Consider the following 15943-nt stretch of genomic DNA (forward strand, 5'->3'; position numbering starts at 1 on the left):
CACTTTGCTGTCAAGAGATACAGTGCCATCCATTTCTCTAATCTCTTCCGTGGGTGTTTCTGGTTCAGTGTCACCAACTCCAATTTCAGTTCCAGTTTTTCCCTCTGATGTGCTTTCAGCAGCTAATGTTGTTGGTTCTTTTACTGGTTTTAAGTGTGCAATACTGTACATGGTTCCTAACTGTTTCCCTGAGATGGTTTGTAATTTCACTCTCTTACCTTCAACACTCATAATTTTGTATGGTCCCCGATATTTAGATTCCAATACTCCTCCTTTTCTTGTTCTCTGTCTAGCATTCAGTAACAGAACAGAGTCCCCAACTTCAAATGTTATTTCCCCATATTTAGAAATCTTTCTTTTAGCATAATGTCTTTGTTGTTTTTCTTGTGCTTTAGCAATGTTACTTAGGGCCAGCGTCATGTCTCGACTTCATATTCATGCTGTATTCTTTGCAGAAATCTTCCCCGAACATATCCAGATCTGGGATCTTTGTAAACAAAAGGAGAAGTGGTTGTATTAGTAAAATGAGGGCACACAGAGTGCCATATGTACATGAAAGGTGCTGGGAATAACATACACTTACCGTGTAATTATCTAAGACATCTTCTGGAAACACTGCGTCATCACAAAACATTAGTCGGAAAGGTGAAAATTTTGTTGTTGCATGTATTTTAGTTCGCAAAGAAAACAAAATGGGTTCAAGTAATTTATCCCAATTACTCCCACTGTTATCAACCATCTTCCGCAGTGCTCTGTAACAAAGGCACATTGATTTGATTGTTTAAGAAAAGAAAGTCACATGTACGGTCTTGTTTGAAACAGATCAGACACAATCAAAAAGTGTAATACGTCATGTAAAAAAAGATTTCCATGTAACACATTGCTTTTGCAGATTTTTTTGGGAGTTGCATCTTTTAGTATAGCACATTCTACGTGCCATTATTACTGTACGATTCCCACCATTCACTTACCTTTTTATGGATTTATTAGCGTTTTCAGTCAAGCCATTGGTTTGTGGGTGGTACGGACTGGTGAAGCTACGTTCTATTCCCAATTTATTACAAACATACAAGTTAAGCTGAAAGAAAAAAAGTTACACCATAAACGTACATATAGACTTGTGTAGAGGAATTTTCCTTTGGGCATGGGCCACTACTTTTACGTGTAATTAGCAACAGGCATAACTGTCTTCTCTTGTTTTGGAAACAAGTAGTTGTTTGTTTCTTTGTTAGATATGAAGAAAAATAATTTTATAGCAACACTGATGGTGACCAACAGCAGTTTATATATATAAAAAGAAAAGATGGTGGTTGTTTGAGATCTATGGGTGACCTGACAGTGACTTTGAGTACATAGTAAAAAGAACCAGAAAAAAAGAAATCATTACCTTATTATTGAATTCTGAACCACGATCTGTCAGTATCCGCTGTGGGCATCCACGTCGAAGAATCATGCTGAACATGATCTGTACCACCTCAATTGACGACTTATTTCTAAGTGGAAAGGCTTCCACCCATCTTGAAAGATAATCTATGGCTGTGAGTATATACTGGTATCCATCCTTTGTTACCGGTAACGGTCCTATTAAATCCATTCCCACCAATTCCCAGATCCGAGTGACCTACACAGAAGGGTATCAATTACAGTCATACTTCACATGTTTATTACTAAATGTTCTCAATGAACCCATATGTCAGAAGCAGAGTACACAATGTAATATGGTTAAAACAGCCATAGAATCCAAATGAAAGCCCACTTTTAAATGCAGAAGAGAAAGAAAGAAAGAATAAACAAACAAAAAGAAGTACAGGAATGGTTGTTTGAAAACAATAACAGAGTAAAGCAGAAGAAATATCCCCAGCCAGTGCGAAGGCGTATTAGAGGTAATTGCTGCACTATGCTGTGCCACTTACATGCATTGGACTGGTTTCAAAATCTAAGCCTCATTGTATTGCAGAAATAACCATGGATAATGATAAACCATAACGTGTCTGATTCAAAAATTCACCTCTATGCTTTTCAAGGTGGTATCCAGATTTGATTGCTTTCCCTCTTTCTGGCAAGTCAGACACTGTGCAACCTGTTTTTGATGGAACAATATGATGACATGAACATTTCATTATGGAAATAGTATCACAAGGGAACAGAGTTCACATTTGCACACCAAATATACTTTTATATTTCTTTCATTCATTTTGAACTTCTATTTCAATTGTAAATACCATTCATCAGCATTTTGTTTCATTAGTGTACATACCCAATTGGCAATGTCTTCTGTCATCCCTGGCCAATAGTATTTTGATGTCAGCGCATTCCTGGTTTTGAATATTCCTAGATGTCCACCCTCTGGACTGTCATGATACCTTTTAAAGAGTTGCAGGGCTTCTTTCATGGTATGCACAACGACAACCTTTCTTCCTTTTGCTGAATGGAACAATCTCCCCTCTGTTGATCATAGAAGATGGAGCACAGAGGATGATTAAAGTTTATCTGGGCCCTGGGACAGAGCAATTGTTGGGCACCTACTCACCTTGTCCACTGGCTACACCACCTATGGCCTTATCCCTTTCGTCCTCTTCCCCAGGATCGCAGCCATGTTACACCTGGGCTCCCCACCATTTTGCCGGGCCCACAACTCCTTGGCTCATTTCCCACCCACCCTGCTGTCCCACACAGCACCAGGACTGGAGAAGCTCTGTCCCTGTGTCACGGCCATACCAGGGAGTGAGAGCTCCTCCAGTCCCAGGGCCGTGGTGGAGTTTTGGATCCTGCGGTTCTTTAGGGGACTAAAAGCAGGGTGCTGTGGAGTTTCCTGCCCCACCAGGCACGTCTCCTGGAGATGGGGTCAGGCATAGGGGCTTCCCCTGCTGCCTTGTGGCTTCTGCCAGGGCTGGGGTGTGGGAAAAGTGTTTAACTTAAGCTATAAGTGGTTATTGGCAAAACCATTAATTAATTAAAAGGCATATGGCTATCAAAGACATCTATATACAGTCTGGTTCATAATGCCTTGAGTACAAGGGGGAAATTTCAGTGTATAGCAGGGCTGCTCAGAGGAGGGGGGGCAAGTGGGGCAATTTGCCCTGGGCCCCACACGGGCCCCTAGGAGAGTTTTTCAGGGCCCCTGAAGCGGGGTCCTTCACTTGCTCCTTGTGCCCTGGAAAACTGTCGAGGGGCCCGGGCCCCCAGAGCTTCTTTCACTCTTGGTCTTCGCCAGTGGGGGGATCCTTCCTCCAGGGCAGAGGGAAGCCCCACAGCTGAATTACTGCTGAAGCAGGGCCCCCCTGCCACCAGAGACCACAGGCCCCAGAGTCCTCTGGGCGGCCCTGGTGTATAGTAAGAAGTTTTTGCTCATTTAACATATAGTGATTGTTGGTGGTGCTTGCAGCAGACCGGATAACATAATTACGAAATGAAACAAAGTCATCAGTTTTTTTTAAATAAAATTTAGACTCATTTCTCACACAACTGCACAGCACACTCCTTTTGTTGCACCACTGGCATAGACAGATTTTCTGGAAAATTTTAATAAAAATAGAGATCCAAATTCCAGTCCCATTGAAGGTAAGGTTAACACTCCAAATACTCCCAGTGTTGGGACATCGTGACCATCATTTACAGGCTGAAGTTTCCTGTGTTATGTGCCAGTACTATCTTAAAACAAATATTCCTTACCTTCCAATGAAAAGTTGACAGCATATCGACGCAGGTTCAGTCTGCCTGCTTTATTCATTCCTTCAGGATATGTGCTACTCCTTATGTATGCCAAAACATTTGCAATTTTTTCTTCAAAAGATTTCCCTGAGAATTGTTTACAAGAGAAAACAGTTACTTAAGTGCAAACATGGCATATCAATGCATATAAGACTCAAGGCGGAGTTATAAGGTAAGTGATTTACATTGCAAACCCATAAGCAGGTTAAACCTAAATCAACAATACATCATTCATAGGCCAGTGACATGACAGACCTAAATAAATTGCTGGCATGTGCATAATTCTGAAATATCTGTGGCTTGCAAATTTTGGCTGTATTTGCTCAATGAAGAGTGAATGTTCTCAGACATAAGGAGATCAGTACAAAATTGTAAGAATGTATAGATCTAGTGACTCAGGACAGTAAATGTAGCAGCAAAAAAATGTCAATAAAAAAAACAAGCAGAGTTGCTTGAAGATAATGGGTTTTGAAAAAATATGTAATCTATAATAATATATGGGGATATACTTATGTCACAGAACTAGGTCATTGAGTCCAATCCCCTGCCTTCACTATCATGACCAAGTACTGTCCCTGACAGTTTTTTTTGGCCTTGCTTTTTTTGTTTTTTTTTGGCCATGATCCATAAATGGTCCCCTTAAGGATTAGGCTCACAACCCTGGCTTTAGCAGGCCAATGCTCAAAACACTGAGCTAGCCCTCCCTGCCATGGGAACACATGGAAAAATTCTACTTACTTGGCATTATGTGTATTGAGGTAATTTTTTGCTTGGTGCAACTTTTTTGGAGAAAATCTTTGTCTGGAAATCTGAAGAATCTGAAATAGAGAAACCCCTATAACATACACATATCAGTATCACCTCATTCTCAGCAACGTCTTTAATCAATCTTTTTAATGTAATTAAAGTAACCAATCCTAACATAATGTTACTTGATTATCTAAGAAATTAGATCGCATCATCTAAATTGTTTTACACACAGCAAAATTACTTATATATCAGCCTAAGAAAGTAAAGAAAAACAAACAGACACCACACAGATAAACAATATAGAAATTAGGAGCAATAAAGAAATCACCATGATTACAGGCATGCAAACCATTTAAGAAATGATTATACAGTTATTGTAAAGATTCTGTATTATTCAGGCAGTTAGCCAGGAATACCTTTAGTATTTCTGTACTTTTACCAGATTTGCCCATTACTTGGGGTATGCTCATTTATTGAGCTTACTTGTCTGGGTTCTCCCCCTGATAATTCTACTGTTCTGGAGAGGGGTGGTTGTGTAACTTGAGCAATGTACTCATTGTGTGCCCAATGGAATGAGTCAAACAGCACTTTCAAGCTGACACCTTTATTTGTCCCAGATGTAGCATGTCCCTATCCCCATCTTTACATCACAAGGAGAGCCTAAACAAAGTAAGTTAAATTTTTACAGTTAAATAACTGAGTTAGAAAAGGAAACAGAGAGAGAAAATGAGGAAACTCACCCACTCCAGGAAGCTTGAACTCCTGAGTCTTCACTGATGATCTTAGCTCACAGTCTTGAATCTGTCAGGAATAGATGTGGTTACCTAAGGAAGTGGTGGAATCTCCTTCCTTAGAGGTTTTTAAGATCAGGCTTGACAAAGCCCTGGCTGGGATGATTTAGGTGGGGTTGGTCCTGCTTTGAGCAGGGGGTTGGACTAGAAGCCTCCTGAGGTCCCTTCCAACCCTGATAGTCAATGATTCTATTCTCTGATTCTAACTCAGGCAGAATTTGGGTGTATGCATGCATAAGAATTCTCACTTAAGAGTGAGCAAATGGTTTTGTAGAGAAAATATGCAATAGGTTGAATTGGTTGAAGGGAGAACAGTAGATTTGTTTATGGGTAAACCGATGACTGGAGGAATTTCTTTAGGCTAGATAGTAGGAGCTGATCACTTCTTACTATGGGTGATGTTCATTCAGGGGGCTGACAATGAAACGTGTCTGCTTCGCTATTTTGGATATCAGTCAGATATCAATCAGAGTTTCAACACTAGAATTTGTCTAAATGCTAAGGTGGGTGTGAATGAGGGTAGGGGAGTTTCCTCAAGCTTGTCACCATGCTTGTAGGTATGCAGGTATGTCTCACACCTCCATTGAATGCTCCATGCAAGTTTTTTGTCTGATCACTTTTGGTTTTGGGGAACAGACAGGATAGTAGTTACCAAAGAAGACAGGTATTATCTGTGACTGCTGAGTTCTTAACAGGATATTGATCATAAAATATTTAACCATATGTTGTGACTACTTACATTAAAGAAATCCATTTCATCTTAGTTTAGGAGAGAGAGCAGTGATTGACCAATAATAATCTGGTGTTGCAGATCCCCGTAGTACAGTTGTTTTTTCTTCTCCACTGTCAGTGCAGCTTTTATTTTGGTGAGTTTTGCACAAAGATGCAGAAATGTGGACCATCCAAAAGTTCTGCAGCCACTGGTCATCAGCCCAAGCCTTCATTGTTGCAGAAGATTTTTGCACTTGGGAAGGTTCTAAGATGACACCATATAATAAACTTACTGAAGATTTGTGAATCAGTTTCTATACACAAGCAATGACGTGTGAAAATAGGACTGTAAGAGCTGAGTTCACAGGCAAGATAAATGCAGCAAAAGGCAATTCTAAAATTTGTGAACTGTTGTGAGACTTCACATAGACAAATAAATATGAGAGAGTCTTTTAAATACTGAAAATGTGTGATGCAGAGGTTGATGGAATGTAGGGAAATTATTTCACTGTATCATGTCTCCTGTAGAAAGAAAGTAGCACTGGGGCAGCAGATTTTAATATTTTTTGGTGGGATCCAGAAAAGGTCCAAGGGCGTTTTGCTATGGGAGGGGGCTTGAGGTCAGTACTGAGTTTACAATGGTGCCAATGGTGCCATAGCAACAGGTCCATCCTGCATCACGTTGGAAACACAGTGCTCAGAATTAAGCGATGTTCTCAGGACTATTGTACTGTATACTAGTTTTCAATTGCCTGCTAAATGTTTCAGCCATGCCACCTTTTCACTCAGCTATATCCTGATTCGTGGTGACTGGGAATGGGGAGACAGGGGCAGGGAGTGTAGTAGATGCCAATTTGAGGTGAATATTCTCTTGTCCAGACAATACTGGGTTTATGGTGCTTTGTGCCGTGGACAGGAGCAAAGTGGCTGGTGAATAACCCAGAATCTGGTTAATAATTGTTCTCTAAATTCAGCTTTCTTCTTTCTCTCTCTGTGAAGTATCACTAATTCAAAGTACTACTGTTCAAATAGACTGGATAATGGTAATAGCATAATCTCTTCTTATAACATTGTATACCCTACTACCAAATTTTTATATTCAATACTTACTATTCATAATACAATAAATCCAACATAAACAAAACATAAGAAAAGCTTTTTTTCTGCATCTTCTTTAAACTTTACCAGTTATCTCTTGCTTCAGAATGCCTCATGCCTCGCCCATATTGTTTACAATAGGATTCAACATGTGGCTTGGAAGCTGACTCTTTACTGATTCCTGAAGAGCTGGGAGCTCAATGTTCATCCCAGATAGATACTATATGCAGAAGCACAACTCTGTATATATCGGGGGGAGGGGAATTATTTATCTTTGTGCACATGTAATGGTGCTTGGTGTTTGTAAGACAAGGTATAATAATGAACTGTGTAAAAGAGAGGTTGGGAGACTCCAGGAAGGTGTGTAAAGTGCTGAGATGTCAGGATCCCGGAGGCGTTCTTACCCCCACACTAGGGCGGTGTTCAGGGCTGGCTTTAGGAAGGCCCAATTTGAACATTTTTGGTTGGGCTCCGTCATGGATGGCTAAAAAAAAAAAGTGTAAAATAAAGCCATTCATTTCTTAGCAACCGGTTCCCTATAACAAGTTCTGATTTAAGAGATGTGCCACAGTATGTATTTTTTGTACCAATAAGGTTACCATACGTCCGTATTTTCCTGGATGGCGATTTAAGACCCCAAAAGCCTGACATATCTGGGAAAATAGAGATTTATGTTAACCCTACCTAAAGTTCTTTTTTAAACAGATGGGTCTGAACTAGAAATGAGCTCCATTTCACATGTGTGGGTCCCCGCCACTCCCTGGGGGTGTACTAGGGTGACCAGATGTCCTGATTTTATAGGGACAGTCTCAATTTTCCGATCTATTTCTTATATAGGATCCTATTACCCTCCACCCCATCCCGATTTCTCATACTTGCTGTCTGGTTACCCTAGGGTGTACACAGGTGTGGGTCCCAGCTGCTCCTTGCCCCCCTCATTGAAGCAGGTGTGCAAGGTTACTACCCTGGGAACTGCAGGGCAGCAGTGGACATGGGGCTGGCTGGAGGCAGGGCAGGGTCTGACTGGAGGAAGGGTCTGGCTGCAGGCAGGGCAAGGGGTGTGGGGATGGCTGGAGATAGGTATGTGTGGGGTGGGGTGGGCTGGCTGGCTTCAGGCAGGGCCACAGGAGGCTGAGGCATGGGTTGGCAGGGCTGGAGACAGAGGAGTGCAGGACTGGCTGGCTTCAGGCAAGGGTGTGTGGCAGGGGTTGCCTGGAGACAGGGCAGGGGATGGTTGGCTGGAGATAGGGCAGGGGATGCAGGGCTCGCTCCAGCCCCTGCTGGGAGCCCCAAGCCCTTTAAATTGCCCCCTGGGGAAGCCGGACCACCCCAGTACAGCGCACTCGCTCTTGCCGGTACACCGAACCAGGGCAGGGCCTGATTCAGTGGAATTGGTTGAATTGGCCTAAAGCCAGCCATGCCAGTATATCCAGGACATTACTCGCACACTTTTCCCCCATTGATACCTAGTAGTTGCACTGCCATCTCCCATAGCTACTTATGTTGCAGCATTTTTGTTAAAACTAAATTGGGAAGAAAGACGACTGATTCAGAACCTGTTTAATGGTTATGTTATTGCTAAAGGGTGTGGTGAGATGTAAACTTGGAGAGAGGAAGGTTTCTGTGATATTGCAAACTGTACTACAGTCATACAGTATCTCAAATGCCAAGCTGCATTTCAGTGATCTGAGGTATGAAGAACAGTGTGGAACTAGCTATTTTATGGGATGTCTGCATTTCATCCTGTAGTAACATAACTAGTAATAGGAAAGCAGGGAGAGAGAAGTGTGTGTGTGTGTGCGCGCGCGCGCGCGCACTCGAGCGCTTGGCAAGGCTGCTGGCCACGGGGCCAATGGGTGTGGGTGGGCTGGGTGGGATCTCGGGACTCATGTCTCAGGGATCTGCCCTGCTCCCCAGCAATGCTCCAGCTCTGAGCTGTCTCCACTGCCTGGGACCGGTGGGGCCCCACCTGCCTCCCCGGGGGAAGAGCCACCTGGGACTGGTGCAGAGGCTGGGCCAGTCTTGGCCAGTCACAGGGGACAGTAGGGGGTGGGGAGAGGCTGAACTGGGTCCTGAGGGAGCTTGGCCTGGGTAGGCTGTGATCCAGCCTGGCTGATTGCACCACTCCCAAGGGGCCGGAGTTTTCCTACCCCAGTACCAGCTCTGGTTGCGCTGCCAGCTCAGCCTGGCAGACACAGTCACCTCCCATCAGGGCTGGCTATTGTGGCTGGGGGTTAGGGTGTGGCCAGTGATGAGCTGCCAAAATCGTAACAACCAGTTCAATATAAAAAGTTCTGATTTAAGGGTGGGGAGCTGGGGCTGGGGGAGACATACTGGTGGGGCTGGGGGCCCCTCCAGGGCCCGGGCCAGTTGCCCCGCTTGCCCCCTCCCCTCTCCTCTGGCCAGCCCTGGAGCTGGCAGCAGGACACACACACCCCCGCCACCTTGCCAGGCCTCTCAAAAAGCGGCAGCAGGACAACACTCTGAAGCTCAGCTGAGCTGCCAAGCTGATGTCGGTGGCTGAACACGCTGCAGCGGGGGGAAACGGGGCAAGGGCCAGGGGAGCCTCAGCCTCCCCAGCTGGGAATCCTGGGAGCAACAGGATGGTCCAGCCAGGGCCGGCGCTTCCATTTAGGTGGCCTAGGCAATCGTCTAGGGCGCCAGGATTATTGGGGGGCGGCATTTTGCCGGGGGTGGGGTGGCAGGCGGATCCGGTTGACCTGCAGCAGACATTCCTGCGGACAGTCCGCTGCTCCCGAGGCTCCAATGGACCTCCCGCAGGCATGCCTGCGGCAGCTCCAGTGGAGCCGCGGATCAGCGCACGGGATGGCAAAATGGCCGTGCGCCTAGGGCGCTAAAAACACTAGTGCCAGTCCTGGGTCCAGCCTGCGGACTGGAGTTCTTTGCCCACTTCCTGGCCCTTTAACAACCAGTTCTCCACGGAGGTCTGATTTTAGCAACCGGTTCTTGGAGCTGTGGGAACTGGCTTCAGCTCACCACTGCATGTGGGAGGGTAGGTCTCTAGTGGGTCTGGGGGGATGCTGGGCAGTGGGGGCGTGGGGAGATCTGTGTGTGTTGGGGCACTGGGAAGTGTGGGGTGTCTGTGCGGGGCACTGTGCAGTTGTGGTGGTGGGGCAGTGAGGGGATCTGTGGGGGGGCTCAGTTGTGGAAGGGCTGTGGGGGGTCTTCAGCTAGGGGGTGACTGGGCAGTAAGAGGATCTGTTGGGGGGTTCCGAGTAGGTGGGGAAGTGGTCTGGGAGGGCACTGGGCACGGGGGTTTGTGGAGGTCTCTGGGTGGTGTGGCACTGGGCGTAGGGAACCAGAGGGGTGCTGGGCAGGGGTGTGTGTGTGGGGGTCTCTGGGTGGTGTGGCACTGGGTGTAGGGAACCAGAGGGGTGCTGGGCAGGAGTGTGGGGGGGTCTCTGGGTGGAGTGGCACTGGGCGTAGGGAGCCAGAGGGGTGCTGGGCAGGAGTGTGGGGGGGTCTCTGGGTGGTGTGGTACTGGGCGTAGGGAGCCAGAGGGGTGCTGGGCAGGTGTGTGTGGAGGGGTCTCTGGGTGGTGTGGCACTAGGCGTAGGGAGCCAGAGAGGTGCTGGGCAGGGCTGTGGGGGGGTCTCTGGGTAGTGTGGCACTGGGCGTAGGGAGCCAGAGGGGTGCTGGGCAGGAGTGTGTGTGGGGGGGTCTGTAGGTGGTGTGGCACTGGGTGTAGGGAACCAGAGGGGTGCTGGGCAGGGGTGTGTGTGTGGGGGTCTCTGGATGGTGTGGCACTGGGCGTTGGGAGTCAGAGGGGTGCTGGGCAGGGGTGTGTGTGTGGGGGTCTCTGGATGGTGTGGCACTGGGCATTGGGAGTCAGAGGGGTGCTGGGCAGGGGTGTGTGTGGGGGGGTCTCTGGGTGGTGTGGCACTGGGTGTAGGGAACCAGAGGGGTGCTGGGCAGGGGTGTGTGTGTGGGGGTCTCTGGATGGTGTGGCACTGGGCATTGGGAGTCAGAGGGGTGCTGGGCAGGGGTGTGTGTGGGGGGGTCTCTGGGTGGTGTGGTACTGGGTGTAGGGAGTCAGAGGGGTGCTGGGCAGGGGTGTGTGTGTGGGGGTCTCTGGGTGGTGTGGCACTGGGTGTAGGGAACCAGAGGGGTGCTGGGCAGGGGTGTGTGTGTGGGGGTCTCTGGGTGGTGTGGCACTGGGTGTAGGGAACCAGAGGGGTGCCTGGCAGGGGTGTGTGTGGGGGGGTCTCTGGATGGTGTGGCACTGGGCGTTGGGAGTCAGAGGGGTGCTGGGCAGGGGTGTGTGTGGGGGGGTCTCTGGGTGGTATGGCACTGGGCGTAGGGAGCCAGAGGGGTGCTGGGCAGGGGTGTGTGTAGGGGGGTCTCTGGGTGGTGTGGCACTGGGTGTAGGTAGTCAGAGGGGTGCTGGGCAGGGGTGTGTGTGTGGGGGTCTCTGGGTGGAGTGGCACTGGGTGTAGGTAGTCAGAGGGATGCTGGGCGGGAGTGTGGGGGGGTCTCTGGGTGGTGTGGCAATGGCGTAGGGAGCCAGAGAGGTGCTGGGCAGGGCTGTGGGGGGGTCTCTGGGTAGTGTGGCACTGGGCGTAGGGAGTCAGAGGGGTGCTGGGCAGGAGTGTGTGTGGGGGGTCTCTAGGTGGTGTGGCACTGGGTGTAGGGAACCAGAGGGGTGCTGGGCAGGGGTGTGTGTGTGGGGGTCTCTGGATGGTGTGGCACTGGGCGTTGGGAGTCAGAGGGGTGCTGGGCAGGAGTGTGTGGAGGGGTCTCTGGTTGGTGTGGCACTGGGCGTAGGGAGCCAGAGGGGTGTTGGACAGGGGGGTAGCATGGTGCAGCATGGGCCCACACCGAAGGGGAAGAAGCAGGATGGCAGCACAGGGCTGGGCTGGACAGTGCCCGTCTGGCAGCTCCCCGGTTGTAAACAGTGCCCTTGTACTGGGCTGGGTGTTTGAGTGAGGGGGGCAGGCTCTGACCTGGGGTATAGCAGGGGGTGCAGACACGTGGGCTCTGGGAGGGAGTTAGCAACTCAGCACGTTGTGTAAGAGAAAGAAGCTGCAGTGATTTCATACAGACATAGAAACTGACAGAGACACTTTTACAAAGTCAAAACGTGAGAGGCGGAGTTTGAGGGAGGGAGGCAGGGAGGGTCTGTACAATATTTCACCGCATTCAGCCTCCTGGCTGGAGCAGTAACAGCCCTGCAACACTTGTGTGAGACAGAGAGGATCTGCGGTGTCTAAGCTTTGACAATGTAGGAATTGGCAGGTCTGTGCCTTTAAGACCAGCCCGAGGAACCCGCCCCCTGCTCCAGGGCTGACATGCAGCGTCCTGGGAGCAGAACGAAAACAGCCTCTGCCCCCCCCCGACACCCCCAGATTTCCGAGCACAGCGGATGGCTCATCCCCAGGGGTCGCTGTGTCCCCCCCTCCCCTCCTTAAACGGGGGGTTTGTCCCCGCACAGGGTCTGGCAGCGTCTCCCCCCCCGAGCTTAACCCCGGCTACCACCCCCGATTTTCCCCCTTCAGCCCCTCTCCCGCCGCTACTTACAGCAGTTTGATCCCCCAGGCCAGTAAATTTTTGCCCCCTGCTCAGACCCTGGCAGCCCCCCCGCTGCGATTTGCCCCCCTTGGTGCTTTTAAACCCCCTCAAAGAGGAGGCAGCAAATTGTAAGCAGAAGTGAGGGCAGAGAGAGGGCAGCGGCGACAGCAAAGGTTACTGCGCATGCTCAGTTCATCTGCGCATGCTCGGTGCAGCCAAAGTCGGGAATCTGGAGCGGTCACTGTTTCCGTCGTTACACCGGCTGTAACTTGAGCTTAGAATGGCCGTCTGCAGAGAAAGGGGTGGGGAGGGAATTGGGGGTGTGAAATGGACTAAAGTTTGTCTCTCTCACCAGCAGAAACCTGGAGCAGAGCTCTGTGTGGCTCCAAAGCGTATATCTGACACCAAAAGAGGTTGGTCTGGAAAAGGATATTACCTCGCCCACTTTGTCTCTCTCCAAACTCCAGTATAAGCCCCTTCTGAAATTACCCTTCTTGCCCTGCCAGGATGCTCATGCGCATTTTGCTCCTCAGGGAGCCATTCTCTGGGGGTGAAATGGGAAATTGGCTGCTTTGTTGTTACTAAGCTGGCCGGGGGGATCTGAACATGCTCAGTAACATCTGCTGAGCCTCTGCCCTCACTCAGTCCTTGCTCACAATCAGAATCTGCTATAGGGCTGGTCTACACTACGGGGGAAAATCGATCTTAGATACGCAACTTCAGCTAAGTGAATAACATAGCCGAAGTGGAATATCTAAGAACGGATTACTCACCCGTCCTCACCGTGCGGGATCAATGTCCCCAGCTCCCCCTGTCGATTCCGCAACTCCGTTGGGGTTGGTGGAGTTCCGGAATTGATATAAGCACGCTCAGGGAGCGATATATCGCGTCTAGATGAGACTTGATATTTCGATCCCCGAGCAATCGATTTTAACCCCCCAATACGGCAGGTAGTCTAGACATAGCCATACACAAGTTTTAAAAAAGGGGAGGGGGGACAAATTGGTGGGGAGAGATGGGCAGATTTTGTTTTTGCAGGGCTCAGAATGTATCCAGAGGTGGGTCTAACTGGTGGAGGGAGGGGAAGGTGAGGGGCAGATAGAATCAGGGTTCAGAAAGTGGGGAATGCACTGCCAGACAGGGGAAGAGGGGATTAAAAAAAAGTTACCATAGTTGAAATGAGCCATCTGCAGTGCTTATCAAACTAGGGTGTGGGTAGCAGAGGGGCTTGTGCCCCTCACTGGAGTCCATCTCAGCACCCTTTTCCCAGGCCTATGGTGTTAAAGGCGCAGTGTGGCCCAATGCCCAGATACAGCAGCCCGTCTCTATTTGAAATGATTCACTGAGCTGCCAAAAGAAATTAGATTCAGTTGCCACCATCTTAAGGCTTGTCTACGCTGGAAAATGTTACCAGTTACACAGATGCAGTTTTACCAGTAAATTTCCCATATGGACACTCTTGTTATTTCAATCCAAGAGTGACTTTTTTTCAGTTTGCCTTAAACCATTTACCAAATGATAGAAGCTAACCACAAAAAATTGTAAAAAACCACTCTTATACCAGAATAACAGCGTTCACACAGGGAGTTACACCAGTATAACCTTCCAGTGTAGACAAGTCTTAAGACTTTTTCTTGTCACCATTTGTGTGTGGAACTTACTTCCCAAATATTTCCAAAGGGCACTATGCTATCTTCCTGGAAATTGCTCCTAGCAGTTTTACTAAACATAGATACATTGGCTGGGTTAAACTGTCTGGCCTGCACCCTTCATTTAAGATAGAATATCAGGATTGGAAGGGACCCTCAGGAGGTCATCTAGTCCAACCTCCTGCTCAAGGCAGGACTAATCCCCAGACAGATTTTTACCCCAGTTCCCTAAATGGCCCCCTCAAGAATTGAGCTTACAACCCTGGGTTTAGCAGGCCAATACTCAACCCACCCCTCCCCCCCTTAATAGCTGTGGGAAATGGCTAGGCAGCCTCACCTAAGCCAAAGAGCTATGGCAAGCCAGTCCAGAAGCTAGCACTATGTGGACAGAGGGCTAGACTGGGTATTATTTGACCAGAGGTATAGGGGTGCGTGTGTGTGTAACAGAGATAGCAGACAGAGCACAGAAAGAGAGAGACAGCTAGACATAGCCTGATGAAGCAGACACAACTCAACCCTGGAAAAAGTCTGGGCAGAGTTTTTGGGGTGCTGCCTGAAATGCTCCCCCGAGCAAGGATGCTGTCCCCTGTTGTTTGATTCCTTCTGTGTTCTGGGAAACAGCATTCTGTACATTTGTAAATAAACAAAATTTCATCAAAGGTACCAGACTCCATCTTCAATTTCTCCTCCTGACTGGGGGGAAAAATAAAAAGACAGTGGCCTGAACTTTGAGTAGATGTTCACATCAACACTGGTAACGCTAATCAACCCACTTCAGCAAGCAAATCAGGTTATATTGACATGAACAGAGAAACACATGGATTCTCATGCAAGGGGAAAGTGGGTGACTGAGAAGTTTTAACCCTTCCCCCCTTCCTGCTCCCCCAGGTGGGAGAAGGAATCAGTCCAGGTGTTCTCCCTCCATACCAAGGATTTCCTGACATTTAAAGGAGGAGGTTGGAAGTAGGAATAAAATCTAAGAAGCTTTTTCTATAAATATTTACTAATTAGAGCAAAGGAAATGGAAAATATTTTTGAACAATCAGAGAAAAATGAGCAAATTCTGGGAAGAATTTATATCCATATTTAATAAATAACTAAAGCATGTTGTCAAGTATCAGAGGGGTAGCCATGTTAGTCTGGATCTGTAAAAGCAGCAAAAGTCCTGTGGCACCTTATAGACTAACAGACATTTTGGAGCATCAGCTTTCATGGGTGAATACCTACTTTGTCGGATGCACGTAGTGGAAAAGCATGTTGATTTCCCCCAGTCCTGCCATCAACACAGGCAGCAGAGAGCCCTGGCTGATGCGGCTTTAACACAGCACAGAAGGGGAATGGAGCTGGAAGGGTCCATAGCTGTTGGGGAGGGGGCAGATGAATGGCAGGCTGTGGGGAGCTGGGTTGGGCTGTGACCAAGGTCTGAACAGAGAAAGCTGTAAGCAGGGGGGCCTATGGCTCCAGCCTCCGGGGAAGGCACTGGTCTGATTCAGCCACAGCCCAGAGCGCTGCTGAGATGGGAGGATGTGTCCATACACAGAGAATCGGGGTGGGAGGGGAAGGTGTTAGTTAATTTAAGGGCTGAAGTTGCTGCCCCTGATTGGACAATGTTTCTCTGGGGAGCACCTGGTAACTACCTTCCCCTCCCCCAATTCACTACAGCCCATCAGCCTGTGCCTCAGGCCCATTTAGGGGGACTATGTC

This window comes from Gopherus evgoodei, unplaced genomic scaffold (assembly GCF_007399415.2).
Source record: "Gopherus evgoodei ecotype Sinaloan lineage unplaced genomic scaffold, rGopEvg1_v1.p scaffold_33_arrow_ctg1, whole genome shotgun sequence".
NCBI classification, from domain to species: Eukaryota; Metazoa; Chordata; order Testudines; family Testudinidae; genus Gopherus; species Gopherus evgoodei.